We start from the raw sequence: 16,461 nt of genomic DNA, 5'->3' as shown, positions 1-16,461 counted from the left end.
ACTCAGGAGCTACCTCTTCCATGAAGACTCACTTCACCCACTAATCCTTAGGATTCTCTCCCTTCTAGTAGTTGTGCACATGTCCCTCTCTAGGTGAATGAATGTAAGTTCTTTCAGGGCAGGGATTGATGGGTTTGTTTGTTTATTTTTTTGTCTATGTATCCCCATCATTCTGCACAGTACCTCATAGCACTTAATAAATGCTAATTAAATTGAAATGGCCAATAATAATCTCATAATTGGATGACTGAATGAATCAATGAAAGAATGAATGGAAAGGATCATAGCTGTGGGAAGAAAATTAGCTTCCTCATATCCCAGCCTACTCTGCAAATCAGGGCTCAGTGCTGAGAGAAAATAAAGCCTGGAGCTTTGTGTCTAATAACTTATCACTCACCAATGGGGGCTGCTTCAGTCAGAAATAATGGGCCTATTGGGACCTTGAAAACTTTCAACTCAGGGCATGGCTAATGAGGGTAGCTGCCCATCCATCACCTACAAGTCACCCTGAATAATGTTTTTTTTCCCCTTTGATTAGGTCACATCAGCGATTTATAGCCCTCAGTGCAATAAACTAACAGTAGCTGTCAACAGGAAGTTGCCACTCCCCTGTTCTGGGGCGTTTGACCATTCAAGCTCCCAGGCCCCTCCATCATCACCACCAAAGTCCAGGAAGTCCAGGCATATATTCTCCTGGAAAAATGAGGGGCTCCCAAGGAGACCTAGCCCAGACAGTTCTAAATGACCATTAGCTCAGGAGGATCATGCCAGCCCTGCTGTCAGTTACTCAATCAAATAATATTTAATTACACACCAACTACATGCTAGGCACTATGCTAACTGCTAGGGATACAAAGAAAGGCAAAAAAGTCTCTGCTCTTGAGAAGCTCCTGGTCCTATGGTCTAACATACAAATAATTATGACCTGGATTTCCTGGTCAACTTTACCACGAGACAGGGAGAATCAAACACTAGGAGAGAGGCTTAGGGATGGGATCTATCCAAGCAAACCAAAATGAAACATAGACACTTTAGTGAAGAAACCTAACAATTTCTAGTACCAGGCTCTGGGCACCCTCTGCTGCCCCCAGCCCCATTTCACCATCATCCTTATTCATCTCCTCCCTCAAGCTTTCCCATTTCCTGTGTCTAGTCCTTGAACTTCAAACTCCCAGAGGATCATAAAGATTTTAAAATTAAAAGAGACCTTTGAAACATCCAAGCAATACCGCCCTCTGCCTCCATTTTACAGATGAGGAAAATAGAAGAGCAGAGAACAGGAACTGACCTGCCTAAGGTCACCCAGCCAGGTAGAAGGATCCAAACACAGGTCTAACCTGCCTTCTGGTAACAAACCCAGTGTTCTTCCTACTATGACTTATTATATACTCCAAATTGGAAGACTCAGAAATAGAGAGGCAGCTCTGATGAAGTGGAAAAAATCTTCACCAAGGAATTAGAAGACTCAGGTTCAAAGTCTTACTCTACTAAATTGCTATGTGACTTGGAACAATTACTTCCTCTGGGCCTTTATCTCCTCCTTTATGTAAATGAAAGCATAAACCTGAATCAAAAAAACGTTTGGAGGGCTCACAAATACTGGTCTGCAACTGCTCACTGGGGATAAAAGGGAATTCAGGGAAATTTTAGAAGAAAATAGTAAAAATATGGCCAGTTTTCTTCCCCTGAAAACTACTATGCTTAATGAATATTTCTGATTCAGATTGGATTTCATATTTGACACATTTGCTGGGAAAATATTACTAGCATCACAGGATGTTGTTTATCCTCAAAGAGGACCATGACATTGGGGAGCTGATGCCAGGACATGCCAGTGAATTGGATTTAAGTGAGGGAGGGTTGTGCAAAGTCACCAGAATCATCTGGGTTCAGTAGTGAGATATAGGACAGGATGACTAGAGATGGCGCCCACTGACATCATAGTTCTCTTAGGGTACCCATAGTCACATCCCCTAGAACACCAGACTTCTGTAGAACCCATCTCCAGTGTTATATGATTCTCTGACCATCAAGTCAACAGCGAAAGAATACAACCAAACCAAAAGATCCCAAGCCTGGCATCCTGGCTGCTGCCACTGGGGCCTCTCTAAATGCTTCCTGCCCAGTCCTTGATGTCATAGCTTGGTAGAGAGGACAATGTGCTACTCTGCTTCTTGCTCCAACCCCAGTGGTGTCTAGGGAAGTCCCGATCCCTCTCCGACTGTTGGTTTCCTCATTTACAAAGTGGGATGAGGGTCATTGCTACTTCATTTACTTTGCAGAGTGGTTGTGAAGAAAGCATTTTGTAATCCCTAAAATATTATAGAAATAGGAGCTTTTACTACATATAGTATTCTCCCCTACCCTCCCTTCTACCTCTCAGAGGTGAAATTCATAGTCATTCATAGCAAGGAACTTTAAGAATCCTCTAATCCAGTGATTCTCAAACATTTTGGTCTCAGGACCCCTTTATACTATAGATTCATACAAAAATTATTGCAGATCCCACCACACAGCTTTTGCTTATATGTGTTATATCTATTGATATTAACTATATATGGAATTAAAATGTCTTAATATTATTATGGGAAGAGTTTTGACCTAGCAGACTCCTTGAAAGATCTCAGGGACTCCTAGTGATCCCCAGGCCACATTTTGAGAACTGCTGATCTAATCCCCTCCTTTTACAGCTGAGTAAACTGAGGCCTAGGAAAATAAGGCGATTTGTTCAAAGTGGCAAAGATGGCACCTAGTTCTCTAACTTTGTATAGATTATCTTTCCCATTGCTACATCCTGCTCTTTATACTTCCCCAGGGTTCCCAGATGAAGGAAGAAAATGAGAAGGAAACACAGGCAGGGCAAAGGTAGAAAAGAGAGATTATTGGATAATAAATCCATAAGATGTCAGTGAAGTCATCAAAGTTCACTATGAGAGGGTACTGTCTCCTAGGTCCCCGGGAGCAGCAGCCTATGGCCCTGTGGCATCATCCTTGTAAATCTAAAGCCAGAATCAGCCTCTGTCCAGATATTGCCCACAACTCCTCCTTCCCCAAGCACTTTCCCTTCCATCACTGCCCAGGTGACCTCTAAAAGTCCAGGCCTTGGGGAGCCAGTTTCCATGACCTCTCCCATGGCCCTCTCGGTCAGACAAGAAGCTGACCATCAGGCCCCCCTGCATGTCTGTGCCATACCTGAAGCCCAGGCCCAGCTCTGGTGGATGTTGGTCCTGACTTGCACTGTGGAACTCTGAGCTGTACAGACTTTGGTTCCTTGTCTCCACTCCTCTCCTTGGTAATCATTAACAGTGTCAGCTGCCCTTCTTCCTGCTGGGCCCTCCTCAGCCCTCTCTCCATGTTCTCAGGAGCACAAAGGGAGTATTTATGGGAGAGACACTGGAACTTTTCATTATCATGAGAACTGTCCAGAGGACCATCAGAGGTCCGTAGAGAAAAGGATCTCAGGGAAGGTCAGGGAATGGATGCTAAAGGTGCAATTTGAGAGGAGGGGTCTAACAAGAAATGGTGGAGGGTTAAAGACTACACTGGGGCCTCACCTCCTGCAGCTGCCATGGCCAGTTCCAGGAGAGGGAACATGTGGAGTAGGATCTGCCTCCAAACCTGCCCTTACCCCACATTCCCTGCTGAAGAGCCAAATCCTACCCCCCAAAAAATACCCCTCACTGCAGCTGTTTCTCTGTCTTGGGTCCAAATGGGCCCATAAGTCCATTGCTAAAGCCAAGAAGGAAAAATGAGGAAGGAGAATGACTGAGGCAGCCAGAACTTGGTAGCTTTCTCCTCCCAGTGACCTGGGGGTCAGTAGAGTACAGCAAAAGCTCTGGACTTTTCAGAAGACCTAAATTTCAGGTCTGGCACTGATGTGACCTTTGGGAATGTCTGGTGAGGAAACATGGTCTAGTGTATTGAGTATAAATCCTGCCTCTGACACTCTGGCTGTGTGACCCCTAACAAATCATTTAACCAGAAGTCAGTTTCTTCATCTGTTCAGGGAAGGCGATGGCCCAGATGTCCTCTTAGATCTCTTCCAGCTCTAAATCCATGATCCTGTTATCCCTTTCTGGGATTCAGTTTCCTCCTGTTTAAAATGAAAAGTTGTGGGAGACCGAGTGCAGCAAGGTGACAAAGTGGATGGAGCATTGGCCCTGGAGTCAGGAAGATCTGTGTTCAAATGCAGCTTCAGATACTTCCTAGCTATGTAACTCTGGTTAAGTCACTTAACCCCAACTGCCTCAAAATTTAAAAAAAAAAAAAAGAGAAGTTGAACTAAACTAAGGGTTCTTAATCTGAGATCCATGAACTTGGAGAAAGAAATTATCTCATTATTTTCCTTAACCTCTAAATGAAATTTAATGTTCCTATCAATTACAAATTCAGGCAACAAATCACCGTAGTGTTAGACTTCACCAGCCTGCTACAGTGGGGTCCAGTGCACAAAAAGGGTTAAGAAGACCCTGAGTCCCTAAGGTTTCTTTCAGCCCTGCTAGTCTGGGTTCTGTGTTCTTATCTCCCTCCAAATCTGGACCTGCAAAAAAAATCCAAGAGTCCTGGTTTCAATTCTTTCATTCAACAACCATTTGTGGAATATCTATGATGCATAAATCCCTATTTGGGGCACATTTGTGTCCCAGAAAACAAGATCACAGGATTGAGGAAGAGACGGAAGGTGGGATATGGAAGAGCTGGAAAGGGGGCTTACCTCAGGACTCCTTAGCTTTTTCTGTGGTCAACTGTGGGGGGAGACAGAGGATCCAGCCTCTTCCCCCTGCAGAGGCCCCATACTGGCTGAGCCTCCCAGGGTTTAGAAATGAGAGTGTGGGGCCCAACCCTTCAGAGCCTCTTGGAGACAGACTGGGCATTGTACTGGGGGCACCCAGGCGGAAGCAGGCAGGCTGAGGGTCTGAGGGCAGACTGAAGGCCAGAGAAGGGTACATGGGCCCCCAGGCTCTGGACTAGGGATGCCCTCTTCTGGAGAACTGAGAAGGGAGACAACACGATAAAGAGGGAAGAGCAGTGGGCTGAGGAGCAGGACATAGGTGTTCTAGTTACAGATCTATCACTAATTTTTCATTGCTTTGGACTAATGACTCCCCCGTCTGTTTTCAGTTTCCCTGTCAGTGAAATTAAGAAATTAGGCTAGTCAAATTCAACTCTAATATTAATTTACTAAAAAAAGAAGAGCCCAAGTTTTTGAGTCAAAGGATTTGAGTTTAAATTCTGCATACCACCTGTGAGACTTTGAGCAAGTCACTTGAACTTCCTTCAGATTCAGACTCAGTTTCCTTCTCTGAAAAATGAGGGAATTGCTGAGAAAGAAATTGACTTTGAGGAACAAAAAGGGAAATAAACGATGTAAACTCTTCAAGGTCAGGTTCATTTGGTTTTTTGTTCACACAAAATCTTATACACAGTAGGAACATAATAAATGCTATTGGGCTGAAGAAAAAAAATGAAGGAAATGACCTGAATTCCTTTGAAGGTTCTTCCCAGCACCAACATCATAGAGTTCTATGTATCTAAAGGCGAACCAATGTTACTGTTACCATTTTCAGTTCACAGTTGAGGAAGAAGGAAAGCATTTGCCCAGGTTGCCTGGCAATTTATCGAGAGAGAGTTGGGACAAGAATTCAGGTTTCCTGACTCTCAGCCCTGGACTCTTTCCACCCCCTCCTTCCTCATGGCGGGCAAAAAGAAAGCAATAGAATACACATGGCAGTCCCTCCAAGGGCAAGTGTAAATTATATGCAAATTACATGCTAATTTCAACTGCCTTTGGGGATGACACAAGAATTCTTCCCCTGATGAAGGCCCTTGAAGATGTCCTGTATAATCTAGGAACTCTTCTATGCTCATAGATATAGCACTCGTCTCAGGTCATTTTTACAGATGAAGGACCCGAAGTCCAGAGAGGTTAAGTGACCTGTCTAAAATTATCCAGGGCATAAACTTAAGGATCAAACCCAGTCCTCTGACTTCAGATAAAAGCCCTTTTCCTTCTTATCCATAGTCTGGGGGGTGGGGGGTGGGGTGAGAGGGAAGGGAGAGGAGGGTGATCTATCCCAGGGGTTGTAGGGAAGAAGGAAGAGTCAAGGGGCAGATATTAGTAAAGGTTTTGAGGTTGGAGATAGGGCAAAAGTCCTCATTTTACAGGAAGAGAAACTAGAACCCAAATAGAAGAAGTGACTTGTCCAGGGTTGCCTAGCTAGTAAATGGCACAAATTGGAGTCCAACCCAATGTCCTAACTAGCTAGGGCTTGTCCCACTACCTTAATCCCAGGTCCGCTGGGGACACACTTCTGCCTCTGACAATCGAAATTCAAGTTCATTCTGAGAGGTTTTAGGGAGTTGGAGGATTGGAGCTGAGGGCAGCAATGATCAATCCAAATGATCATCTTTCACCTCCTGGCCAACTCTGTATGCTACAGGTGAGCAGAGAGTGGCCAGAGCAGGCCTAGGAGTGAGGAATTGGATGGATGCTCTGAGGGGTCATAATCACTGGGAAACAGTGTGAAAGAGGAAGGGGCAGAATAAGAAGATGTGGAGGGGTGAAAAGCACTAAAACCTCAAATAATGGAGGTCTCCCTGGACCATCTAAGCAAAGGTAGAACAAGTTCCACCCATTTGGAAAATGAGGTCTTGGGATGGCCTAGATAATAGAGATGGCATAAACCCAAGCAAGACTAGAAGCAGGGGTTTTGTCCATGAACACCTGCTGGGAATGAGTTGTCCTTTAACACACAAATCTAGTGTCAGAGGTTCCAGACTGACTGATGGTGTCAGGGGAGATTAAAAACATATTAAGCCCCTACTATGTGCCAAGCACTGTGCTAAATTCTGAGGATACAAAGAAAAGGAAAAGTCTACTACAATAGGAAATAGTTTAGTATACATAAGCTACATACTGCATAAATAAGAAATAACCAACAGAAAGAAGGCACTAAAATTAAGGGGGATAGGGAAAGGTTTCCTGTAGAAAGTGACATTCTAGGTGGGACTTCAAGGAAGCCAAGAAGCCAGGAGGTAGGGGTGAGGAGGGAGAGCATTCCAGGCACGGGGAAACCTTTGCTTTCCTCTACCCAAGCAGATGGAACCTGGAAAATTCAGTATCTAGCAATCCTTAGAGTACCCAATGATTCTTCTTATGAGTACTTGGGATTACAAGGCTTCAAAATATAAAATCATGATATTTAATAAAAGACACAGTAAGGAAAGAGAAGGAACATGAACCAGCAGATAGAGGGTTAGCCTTGTGATCAGGAAGACCTGAGTTCATGTTTTGTATCTGGCACATGCTGGCTACTTGATCATGGGTGAGTAACTTAAGATCTCAGTGTTACAGGAAATTCTCTGAGACAGGATGTCACAAATGAGTTGGCAATCTGTACCAGCAGAAACTCACACACTGAGAATCCCCTATATTGATAAAAATCCTAGATCTAGACAGCTACACATACACAAAATGGGCACAGGAAGGACTTGTATTCAAACCCATAGAAAATCAATGATTCATCCCTTCCAGGCCTTAGAGGCAGTCAGGTGACAGAGTGAATAGAGCCCTGGAACCTAAGTTCAAATACCAGTCACAGATACTTATTAGCTGTGTGACCCTGGGAAAGCCACTTTAATTTAGGCCTGCCTCAGTTTCTGCATCTTTAAAATGGGATTAGTAATAGCACCTACCTCATAGGATTGTTATGAGGACTGAGTGAGATATAGTTATGAAGTGCTTAGCTCAACACCTGGCACACTGTTGTTATTCAGTGACGTCTGACTCTTTGTAATCCTGTAGACCAAAGTACACCAATACTGTCCATGGATTTTTCTTGGCAAAGATACTAGAGTGGTTTGCTATTTCCATTTCCAATGGGTTAAGGCAAACAGAGGTTAAGTGACTTGCTCAAGGTCACACAGCTAGTAAGTGTCTGAGGCTGGATTTGAACTCAAGTCTTTCTGACTCCAGGTCCAAAGCTCTATCCACTGAGCCATCTAACTGCCTCTTAGCTGCCTGGCATATGATAAGTACTTAATAAATGTTTGTTTGTTTCCCTTCCTTCCTCTCTTCCAATGGTCACCCTCTAGCTCTGATATTCTGCCCCCTAAGATTGTAAAGTCTTCTTTACCATGCTATGATTAATCCATTCAAAATGAGGGAGATAAAATTATCCTCTTTTTCCCTACTCCCTTAACAATCCCAATATACTCTCTCCATGAATAGTACTAGACAGAATGCTGCAGCAGAAAATGCCCTAGTCTTAGAGTCAGAATATCCGAATTCGGTCCCCCATTCTGATACTTAACAATTACACAATGCTGAATAACTTGCTTGGTCTTCCTCTGTCGAAGTTTCCTGGTCCACAAAATGGAGATAATCATATTGGTATAATACTGTTGACTACTGTAACCATTTAAACCTTGGCCAACAGGGATTTCTCTCTATATGAGCTGTAGGACCTGGAAAGCCCTATTCTACGTCCCCAACTAAGACTGGGATTTTTTACCTTTCAGTGGAATAAGAGAAGAGCCATGGCTGGGCACTCACTTCTCCATTCTTCTATCTCCAAGAGGGATATTAGGCTAGAATTATGTGTGTCTTCTATACATCAGATATTAGTCAGGTGGGACTCTTTTACTCTTTGGGAGTTTAGAATCAGAGCTCTTTTCCCTGGTCATCCTGGGTAACAAGTAGTCCTTTCCCAGACCAAGACTCTCCCATCAAATGCTTGTTACACACACACACACACACACACACACACACACACACACACACAAACCAATAAGGAAACATAGAGAAACAATAGAAACTGAAGTACACTGATTGGGATAGATACAGGGGTGGGGAACCTGTGGTCTTGAGGCCACATGTGATCTTCTAGGTCCTTGGGTATGGCCTTTGGACTGAATCCAAGTTTTACAGAACAAATCCTTTTATTAAGGGGATTTGTTCTGTGAGGTTTGGATTCAGGCAAAAGGCAGAACTTGAGAACCTAGAGGGCCACATGTGACCTTGAAGCCACAGGTCCCCGACTCCCAGGATAGAAGATAGAATACAAAAGAGTAAATGAACTCAAGTCTAGAGCAAGGTCACATCTCAGCTAAAGAAGAAAAGGCTCTCTCCAGAGAAGCCCATTCTTTGCAGTCTTTGAGGTTGCAGGTGCTGGGCACCAAGAGAGGACTAGCTCTTCCCACAAGTCTGCAATTCCAGGGATTCCCCTTACCCGTCATTTTGGGAACTTCCAACCTCTTTGGGGGTAGAAGGGGGACTATTTGCATTCATCCCCTCATAGAGTTATTGTAAAGGAAGTATTCCAGAAATCTTAGCTGACTACAGCAATGAGAATTAAGATTATGATCCCCTCTGTTGCCCAACTCAAAATTGCCCAGTTCTCTGGTACTCCTTCCTCACCCTCACCTCTCATGTCCCTCTTCTTCACTTCCATGGACAATAAATTAGTTGAGATGCTCTTTCTTATCAGCTCCATAACCAACTGGCTCAATTCATTTCACTGTTTCTCATATCTTCTCAATTATGTCCATCTTGACAGTCATAGGACCCTACATTTAGGGCTGGAAGGGACTTAAACTATCACTATTCCACTATTTTCCACAATTTGACCCCAATCTATCCTTACAGTTGCTCTTCCTGTTACTTCCCTTCCTACAGTCTAGGATCCAAACTGGACAACTTGCTGTCCACCCCCAACACTGTGCATTTTCTTGCCTCCAAACCTTTGTTCACATAGCACCCTCCACCTAGAAGACCCTCCTCTTCTTTAATGCCCACCTCAAATGCCATCTTTGCCAAGAAGCTTTCTTTAATCTATACCCCTACAACTGTTTCAGAGTAAAAATAAAACAAAAACAAAAAGCCTTTCTACTCCAGCACAGATACCAAGGTGGGCAAGGGCTGAATGCTATAGTTTTTGACCTCCCATTTTTCTCTGATCCCCTGACCTTCTGGACTCATATTCTCATCTTCAAAAGCCCCTAGCCTTGTGGCTAATTTGCCATACCCAGACCTTTGGAGCCAGCCACAATTAAGCAGACCAACCTAAGAATGACTGTTCCAACCCATTACCCTTCATTTCCCACACCTTAGAACTGTCCCAGGTAGCCTTTTTATCTTTTTCATCCTTATCTCTATTTCTCAGAATGAAAAGAGACACCCAGGCCCTGCCAGCTCTGGGCAACAGATAGTCCAGCAAAAAACAGTCATCGTGGAGGAGTGGAAAGACTCAGGAAACCTGAACTCTGTTTAGCCCTAGTCCCACCAACAGATAGGTCTGGGCATTCTCTTTTCCTCTCTGAGCCTGTTTTTCTACCTGCAAAACCACATATTGTACTTAATGTATACTCTAAGGCTGTTTTCTAGTTCTTACAGTTTCTGTTCTAAGGTCCCTTATAGTGCTATGGTTGGGGGCTCCCAGGAGCCTCCCCTCTGCCTGTCACAGTCCCTAGCCTCCTTTGGGACTCAGCACAAGAACTATCTGGCCCACCTGCCACCCACTGCCTTCATCCCTCTAGCTTAGGTTGTATATACCTTATTCCTACTTAAAGTGCATTTCCTATCCATCATTAGAATGTAAATTCCCTGAGAACAGGATGCCTTTGGTTTTGTATCCTCTGCTCCATTCTTTACTGCTGACACATAACTGGTGCTTAATAATGCTTGTTGATTGGTTAATTGGAGGTTTGACTTGAACCCTCAGCCCTATTCCCTACAAGGAAGCAAAAACAGTTAAGTGAGCTGTTTGGCAGTCTAGCCTTCTTCAATGTCCTCCCACCCCACCCCCAAATCCCCAGAGTAGCCTCCAGTACAGCCCAGTCCAAGCCTGCTAATTGCCCTATGGCACATCTGTCAGTTCTTCCCCACCTACCTTTCCAGTAGAGCCCAGCCCAGTTCTGCCAGTTTGTGCCCCAACTCATCCTAGTACAACCTGGCCTAGGCGGGGGGCTCTCAGAACATAGAATAGTAGCCCCAGAGTGGGAAGGAACCTCAGCTCATCCAGTCCAACCCTTCCATTTAAACAGATAAAGAAAATGCAAGTCGCAGAGGTTAAAGCCAAGATCACACAGGTAGTAAATGCCAGAGAAATGAGTCAGACCCATACGCTGGACTCACAATGCCACATTCTTTTCCCTACACCCCCTAACTCCCAGCTCGCCTCATTCCCCCAGCGTCAGAGGAAGACACTCTTCACTCATCTATCTCCTCCTTTTTACATTCCCCCTCCCTCCCCAGAACCCAGCCCAGGGCTATAGTCCTCCCCTCCTCCTCTCCTGGGTACTACTCTCCAGTGCCTTTATCTTTGAACCTACCAGCCATCAATCCCATTAAAGCCTAACTACCAGATGTTAGCTCTTGGCTCTCCCCTTCCTTCTCTCTCCCTTCAAATTTTCCTAGAGGACCTTGTCAAGATCTCTCCGTTGTCCTGCCTACCATACTTTATTTCATATTTCTGTCGATATACTATCCTCTTATATAAGCCCTTTTGATGACTATATGTCACCAAAATGATGAAGAATAGATTGAGGGACGGTGGAGTTTTTTTAATTCTTACATATCCAGCATGGAGAGTAGTCATATCTTTGCACATAATAGATAATTAATAAAATTATATAATTGAAAAGAATCAAATGAAATATTCCCATTCTAGCATGGCCTGGGGCTGTGGTCTCCCCTATCTTCCCCCTCCCTGAGAATTCAGTCTATGACTTTAAGCCCTCCACCTTATCATCTCTGACACCCCAAAACCAAACCCGTTCAGGACTAGGAGATTCCCCCATCTCCAGAGTCTTCCAGACAACGCTCAGAAGAGAACCCAGGGCTCACCAATTTCCTCTCCCCTGCAAAGTCCAGGCAAGGACTATGAGATCTCCCAGACCCCCACCAGCTTGGTCATAAAGCCTGAGGTTGCCCCAGACCTGGGCTTCAGTGATCTCCCCTCCCTTCCTGTTCCTAGAAACAAAAAAGGGCCTGATGTGATCTAGACCTTCTCTTCAGTCAAAGTGATCCTTCCTGAACTGACTGGAGATGGCAACACCTGTAATTAACTCTTGAACCCATAAGTCATCAACTCCATTAAAAGCTAACTGATGGGAAGCGGCACATTGAAAACAAATGATGACTTCTAAGGTCCGATATATCCTGTGCTTTCTATATCCCTTTTATAGGTGAAAACTTCCTCTTCTTCTTGTTAAGGGGAGAAAGAGAGGAGGAGGTATGGTGAAATGGAAAGGACAAGAGTTTGGGAGTGAGGGGACCTTGATAAAATGAAGTGGTTGTACTTATATGTTCATTAAACTTTCTTCTAGCCAAACCTATCAGACTATCATTCTCTAGATAGGCAAACTGAAACCAGAGAAAAGCAACTCCCTCAAAGTCATCCAGTGAACCAGGGAAAGATTCTAGACCAACGGGGTCACACATGAGGCCGTCTTGCAGCACAAAACACTTCCCATCAGGGTTTGAACCAGATTAAAATATAAAGGGGAAGTATTTAACAAAACAAATAAAAATGCCATAAAACATAGATAACATTACATTTTAAAACTAAGTCAACATGTGACCTGCAGGGATCTTTATGATAAATTGACACTATTTCCAGTTAAGTTTGATACCACTGTTCTGTACTAAAATACAGGTCTCCTCATCCCCAAGGCCAAGTTCACTGCCCCCATACTGTCTTCCCTCTCAGCCTCAGACTTCAGCTCTACGACACAGTTTTGTAGCCTCAGTTGGGGAAGGGAACTTCAGGGAGGAGGACCCCTGAAGTTCAGACTCTATGAGAGAAACTCTGGGACATCTGCCTAATAGGGATTCCTTGGAGTCAAACACTGACAATGTTTGACAACAAACACTCATAACTCTGGCAATGTAGCAATGTCACCAGAATATCTTACAGCAAGACACTGGCTTTGGAGTCATATGGCCTCAAAGAATAGCTCGGATGGACAGGAAACTGGAGACCACACTACCCTGAGATACTTTGGAAAAACTGAGGATTCTGAGGAAGATTTGGGTTGGGAGGTGAAGAGGAACATGGTCTCCCCCACTACCTTCTCACCAGTTATCTCACCATGATTATACTCTTTGCTCTTTTTCCTTCCCACTCCTTTTCAGTTCTGGAATCATCATAAAAAGGACCAAGCCATTTTGATTAGTGACTGATTCTACTGATCCCTTATTTCAGGAAAGTCATGCTTCATTTTACTTCCTACCCACCCCTGAACCAGGCCTCCCCCTTGTCTAAAGCAGTTATGGAACCTTGACCAAATCTATGCTGCCAATTGCCCCTGGATGATGTATGTCAGTCTACTCCTTATGGCCCATCCCTTTGTAATTTTCTGAGGGCCAAACTGCCTTTCCATGGTCACCATTTTCTTATACTGCATATGTAGTCTCCCCCATTAGAATGTAAGATCTCTTTGTTTTTGTATTTCCATCCAGGCTATGCATTCCCATAGTGTTGGGTACATATAATAAGCATTTAACAAATGCTTTTTCATTCACTTACTCATTGTTACTGGAAATAGTGTGTCAATCTATTCCCCTACAATTCCATTAAACATCCTTGTAACTTTCCAAACAAAAATACTTCTTTCTGTCCACCACTCTCCATATATGTTGTCTCCCAATATTATAATGTAATCTACGTAATTACCTGCATTACCTGTTTCACCAATTTGTTGCAAAAAAAAGTTTCATAAACTTTAGAGCATTGTTATCAATGCAAGTCATATTTTTAAAGTTTTTTTTAAAGCCATGTGGAATCTTGGTGAGCCTCCTTCTGAATTTTATTTTTTTTTTCAATTAATAAAAAAATCTCTTTCATCTCTTCCTCCAACTGAAAAAAGAAAACCCTAACACCAAATATTCATAGTCAAGCAAAACAAATTCTAAATATTGGCCATGTCCAAAAAAAACACATTTGTCCCATTTTGTACCCCAAGTCCACCTCTGTCAGGAGGTGGGTAGCATGTTTGCTTCATTTTGAGTCTTCTGAAATCATGGTTGGTCATCACATTGATCAGAGTTCTTAAGACTTTCAAAGTGTTTCTTCTTTACAATGCTGTTGTTATTGTATAGATTGTTCTTCTGGCTCAGCTCACTTCATTCTGCATCAGTTAACGTAAGTCTTCCCAGGTTTCTCTGAAACCACCCTTTTTGTAGTTTCTCAAGGTATTCCATCATATTCATATGATAATTTATTTGGCCATTCCCAATGTATGAGTATCCTCAAGGGGATTTAGAAAGGATAACATGGGTGTATTTTTCCAATATCCTGACTGAGCAACTATTAACCTTGGACTCAGCACTGACTCACTTGCTCCCTGTTTCCCTTACAATACCAAGTTAGGCCTCTGGGAGAAACTCAGCTAGGGGTATGAAGCACTTATTTTCCTTTCTTGATGTCCCACACCTACAGCAATTCAACCCATTGCCCCTCTGTGGCCTTTGCTCATCTTAGATAAAATCTCCACCTTCACTTTCAGTCAGAATAATCAACTAGAACAGAGCCAACCTGAGGATGGTGGAAACTGGGGAGAAACAAGTCAAGTTTATGGAATGAATCTCTGGATTCTTGGGAATTCAATGTCTTTCTTAAAAGGGACACAGTTCTGAGGATGGAGGAGCAAAAGGACTGACCCCTTGCCAAAGAAAGACAGTGGTGGGAGATAAGGGAGGTCAGCTCCCAGGTGAATAACAGTATCCCATTTGGATCTTGTATCTACTCTAGCTGCACTGAATTCTGAGACAGAATCCCTCCTCACATAAAGCTTTAAACTTTTCTACTTTATACAAAAGTATGGTGAATTCCTTGTCCCTAGCAAAGCCCACAGGCTTTGATGCTTAGGACTCCAGTGTGACTCCATTTCTCTGATTTAGCTGCTATATATTCTCGAACCACAGGGTAACTAGGTGGCACAGTGGATAGAGCACTAGGCTGGGAGTCAGAAAGACTCATATTAGTTGAGTTCACATTCAGCCTCAGATAATTACTGGCTGTGTGACCCTAGGCAAGTCCCTTAACCCTGTTTGCCTTGGTTCCTCATCTGTAAAATAAAATGGCAAGCCACTCCAGGATCTTTGCCACAAAAATCCCGAGTAGGTTCAGGAAGAGACAACTGAACATCAACAAAATTGTTTGAACCAGTATACGTGAAAAGTGCTACTGGTGAGGGCTTAGAAACCCATCTTTTAAGCTTTATACTGAGACACTAGATGACTGAAGTAGCAGCTTGCTTTCTAACAACTTAGTAAAGGAAGAATTTAAAACATATATTGGATGTTGCTTTATTATAAATGTTTAGCAATTTTATTTAGTGACTAAAGGTTCTACCTTAAACCAGATATAACTGCAGGGATGTGTTTGTTTTGCTACAAGATATCAAGCTTTGTGTGTCTTTTTCTAAAGCAAATGATTCCTTTGGTTTTTCTTTGTGATTGGTTTTCTGAACTTTTTTCAATAGTGGTTATTTTAAAATTACCAAAATGATAAAATATTCCAAAATTTGTCATTTCTTGAATATGATCAAAAGTGTGGTAAGGGTGTGGGAATAATCACTTCAAACAACTGCTTATTTGCTCACGACTTAAAACAAAAGAACAAACAAGAGCTGTTTGCTTACTGACTTTCTTGAAAACAGTTTAAATTTCTTAACTTGAAAAAAGACTACAGGGTCAAGGACCATCTTCCTTTTTGCTCTCCACCTCGCCCCCCACCCCCAGCATAGTGTTTGGCCCGTAGTGAGCACTCAATAGATACATATCCATTCATTCATCATTCATTCATTCATTCATAATTGCTTGTTTTAAGTATTCGAAGAACTGCAATGGGAAGGTATTAGCCCTATTCTGCTTGGCCCCATAAGGCAGAAATAAATGTATTTCAATACCTTCAGTGGCTTCCTATGATGCAAACTGCTCAGTCTGGCTTTTAAACTCCTCCACAGTTCGGCCCTAATCTACCTTTCCAGCCTTATTTCACTTTCTTCCCCTCCATAAACTCTTCGTTCCCGCAGAATGGGATACCTGCGGCTCTTTGTGCCCCACCTCCCAATTTCCGCCCCTGCACTTTCTTCCAGGTGGTCCTGCATACTGGAATTCACATTATCTTCTTCAGTTCTCAGCAAACTTGCGTTCCTTGAAGCCTTAAGTGCCAGCTCTTCCAAGCAGCTTTCCCAGATCTGCACCCCTCCACCCCATTCCGAGTCGTTTAGTACTCTCTCCTGTGTCAAATTACCTGGTACTTATGCATACCTGTAGCATCCCCGCAGTAAAATACGTTCCGAGGACCGCTTCGTTCTCATCTTACACGGTGCTTGTAAATAACGTGTGTTGAACTGAATTGAACTAGGAACCATGGGCAGAAGTTTTTCAGAAAGTCAGATTTGGGCTCCACGGAAGAAAAAGCCTCCTATGATTAGAGCCCACCAAAAGTGGCT

The 16,461-nt window shown here is 43.3% G+C and overlaps 1 protein-coding gene across 4 annotated transcripts in view; it reads right to left on the bottom strand.

Moving 5' to 3' along the window:
- The window catches only part of CDHR2 (cadherin related family member 2), a 73,550-nt gene extending 62,388 nt beyond the window's left edge, over positions 1–11,162 (bottom strand). Inside the window, exon 1 of one of the 4 annotated variants that reach the window (XM_072631097.1) lies at positions 10,890–11,162. The gene's annotated coding sequence lies outside the window, so the exon portion shown is untranslated. Of the gene's footprint in view, positions 1–3,192; positions 3,907–10,889 lie in introns of those variants that run through there. The other 3 variants (XM_072631100.1, XM_072631099.1, XM_072631096.1) reach the window with 3 other exon arrangements.
- Positions 11,163–16,461: the final 5,299 nt, after the last annotated feature.

This window comes from Notamacropus eugenii, chromosome 1, assembly GCF_028372415.1.
Source record: "Notamacropus eugenii isolate mMacEug1 chromosome 1, mMacEug1.pri_v2, whole genome shotgun sequence".
NCBI classification, from domain to species: Eukaryota; Metazoa; Chordata; class Mammalia; order Diprotodontia; family Macropodidae; genus Notamacropus; species Notamacropus eugenii.
The sequence above is the reverse complement of the archived record's forward strand: the minus strand, read 5'-3'. Positions and strand labels throughout refer to the sequence as shown.